Here is a 3,778-nt window from a genome sequence, read left to right as displayed (position 1 = left end):
TGACACGCAGTGTATCTTTTATTTTCCTTTTTAATAATAAATAAGCGCACCTAGAAATTTTAATTGACACGTCTTTTACTTTGATATTTACGATATATTTTTTCAAGTGCACTTCCTTTTCAATTCTTATGACAAATCTAAGGAGACATTTGGTTTGTATTTTTCATGCTGTTTTCTGTTTTCATTTTCTGAAAAAATGAAAAATACGTTTGGTTTGCGTTTTTCACATTCATTTTTAAGAAAATGAGAGAGTGTTTTCTAAGAAAACGAAAAACGCGGAAAAGTCATATTTTGAAAAACGAAAAACGCGCATTTTTTAGAAAATAAAAATGAAAATGAGACAAATCAAATACACCCTAACTTTTTTGTCATTTTTCTTTTCTCCCTCTTTTCTTTCTTATCTCCTCTCTCATCTCTCATATGCATGTTATTTCTTTTATTTTTTCCTTTCTTTTCTGTCTTCTTTTTTATTTACATGTATGTATAGCATAAATCTGATATATAAATCATATCTGTCCAATGACATTTAAGATTTAGTTAATTTTTTAATAACATTTTAATATATTTAGAGACGTTAAAATAAACTATGAATAGCAATTTTAAATTCCTTGTGATCTCATAAATCCACAGGAATTGAAATGAGTGCAATCAGAGCTCTCTAGGTCCATTAGTGAGTTTTGGTCAAAACCCACTGATGGACCTAGAGACCTCCGATTGCACCCATTTCAGTTTATGTGAATTCCTGATGTCGCAAGGAGTTCAAATATATTATCCATTATTTATTTTGACTTTTAGAATGTGTTAAAATATAAGAAGAAAGAATTAGCAAAAAAATCTCCACGTTAGGCTTGATATGAATTATATCAGGCTCATGTTAGGCCTGATATGGAACCATATCAGGCCCAACGTGGACCTGATATGATTCTATATCAGGTCCAATGTGGGTCTTACTCTATTCGGAATGCTCAATTATTTTAGGAACTCTTCATTTCATAATAGATGTGTCTTTGATTGCGCTAACACTGTGTGGACAACAAAAATTAGAGAACAAGAAGCAGAATATGCTGAGAAAATGAAAAACAAAATTGCTATGATTCACAAAGAAGCCAAAGAGAAGAGGGCAACGACTGAGGCTGTGTGGTGAAGAGCTATTGAAGTCAGAAGAAAGTGCAGTCAAATATCACGCCATAGGGTAGATGCCAAAGCAAGGTTGTAGCTGCTTCAGTTCATGAGAAATGGAGATAGTAACAAGATGTTATCTCATGCATGCTTTCTAGCTTATGGTGTGTTACTGAGGACTTCAGCTTGTATCATTGTAAGAAAATAAGAGGTATTTAATTTACAAGTCCAATTCTTCTTGTCTTGTAATTCTTCAAAAATACTATATTTTGTCTCTGTAATTCATTATGATTTTTATGTTTGGGTCAGTAGTATATTCTTTCACTTGTACAATTACTGCAAGCTAAACATAAGAATGTAGGATAAAAAAAATCCTATCAGGCCTAACATAGGCCTGATATGATTCATATCAGGCCTAACGTGGAGGTTTTTTACTGATTCTTTCTTCTTATATTTTAACACATTCTAAAAGTCAAAATAAACAATGGATAACATATTTGAACTCTTTGCAATATCAAGAATCCACAGGAACTGAAATGAGTGCAATCGAAGCTCTCTAGATCCATTAGTACAAGTCAAAGGTGGGTCAATCGATCAACCGATCGATTGCATGTGTGCACGAAGAAGGTTTGGCCCAATCGATCGGTCGATCGATTGGGAGCAATTGTTGCGAGCACAGAATCTTTTCCAATCGATCAACCGATCGATTGGGCATCTCCAATCGATCGACCGATCGATTGGAGACTGGATTTCTCGCGCGCGGACGCAAGAAATGCTGGATCGATTGGTCGATCGATTCAGCCATTTCCAGCAGAGCACAGAGACACTCTGAATCGATCAGCCGATCGATTCAAAGCCTCCCCAATTGATTGAGAGTCATTTAATCAATTGGGATCCAACCGTTGCGCAGGTTTAAAGCTGTTGCGAGTGATTTCTTCGACACGACTTTGAGTGCTTCTTCCCAATCTTCACGATTTGTTCTCCACTGAGCTCACTGACACACACCAAATATTGGAGGCTTAGATAGGAGTGTTGTTGCACTTCCAAGCAAGTCAAGAGGTGTATTCAAGCAAGAAGAAAAGCAAGCTAGGGTTTCTGCCGTGTAAATCTTGTAAGATTTGATATTGCATTAGCTTGTATTCTGTTCTTCTTGTATACCTTTGTGTGTGAGCTTGTACAAGGCTTCTCCGCTTTCAGTAGTTACCGTAAAAGAGTATTTTCATAGTGGATGAGTGAGTGAGGGTCGGATCCTTGGATTAGTCACCTCTTCTTGAAGTGAATACCAAGTAAATCCTAGTGTTAGCATTGCTTGAGTATTTTTCAGTGCATATCATCATCAAAGAAGCAACCAATGAGCGCGCGATGAGCTATTCACCCCCCCTCTAGCACCAAACAACCCTAACATACCAAACGACTCTACGAGAGAGTATAGGGCTCACTCCCTTTCACCTCGTCTATGGTAACAAAGCAGTTGTGCCGGTCGAGGTTGGGATTCCATCTGCCCAACGATTACTGTACAACCCTGAAGATGCCGAGCGGCAGCTTCTAGAGCTAGATCTTATCAGTGAAACCCGTGAGAGGGCGACCGCTTGATTAACCACGTACCGACAAAGGATGCGGCAAAACTATGATAAGAAGGTGATCCCCCGCTTCTTCGGAGAAAGAGATTTAGTATGGAAAAGGATCAGACCAGTAGGAGAGGTAACTAAGTTAGCACCTCAGTAGGACGACCCTTATAAAGTCATTAAAAAACTAGCGTCCGGTGCCTATTACCTACAAGACACTCAGGGTAGGAGGTTGGACCGCCCATGGAGTGCTAATTACCCCCAGCCTTATTGTGTCTGAAAATGTTACTCTTTGTACTAACAGTTGTTTGAGAGAAAGATCTAGGTCGAGGATGAGCACTACAGGGAGTATGCACATAGTGACAAGTCGGGAAAGATCGACCGGTATTATGCTTTAGTCCTTTATTCTCTCTCTCCAGGTGCAAGCCCCAAGTAGAACTCTTCCTGACCCTGCCTCATCGCTCGAGCTCGATCGGGCGAGGATCTAAAAATCTCATTCACAATTAGCTCTTGTGGCTCGCGGTAAGTTCCACTCGGCTCATGTGCGCAATGACTTGAGGGTACGACCGCGATGGGATCTAGCCAGGGGAGAAATCGTTGAACACTAATAAAAAGCAAGAATTAAAAGGCTACAGGAAAGCTCTTATAAACAAGGGAAGTAAAAGAAAAACGAAGCAACACATGGGCTGAGTCACTTAAACTCTAAAAATACATCATCAGGCATTTCTTTGATGATCCGATGATGGTCCAGAAAATCCTCAGGAGGGTTAGAGGACAGATATCCTCCCTCTTAGAGTTGTTGGACCGCGCCTATTGCTCCATAGGCGAGCGACCGGATGAAATGGTCTCCCACTTAGGAGCCAAACTTTGAAGAACGCAAGCATTCTTCACGGCTTGCTCGAAGACGGTCACTCTCCCTAGCCTTATAAGCTTCTAAGGCAATAGAAGAAGTAGATAGGGCCAAGCGGGCTTGAGATAGCTCTGTTTGTAAGAGGCCCAACTCTGTAGCTTGAGACTCCAAATCCCTTCAATGATCCATGAGGAGTATGACTTTGGAGTTAAGCTCGTTAGTCAAACAATCCATCTACTTGTGC

The sequence above is a fragment of the Zingiber officinale genome, chromosome 6A (genome assembly GCF_018446385.1).
Source record: "Zingiber officinale cultivar Zhangliang chromosome 6A, Zo_v1.1, whole genome shotgun sequence".
NCBI classification, from domain to species: Eukaryota; Viridiplantae; Streptophyta; class Magnoliopsida; order Zingiberales; family Zingiberaceae; genus Zingiber; species Zingiber officinale.
The sequence above is the reverse complement of the archived record's forward strand: the minus strand, read 5'-3'. Positions refer to the sequence as shown.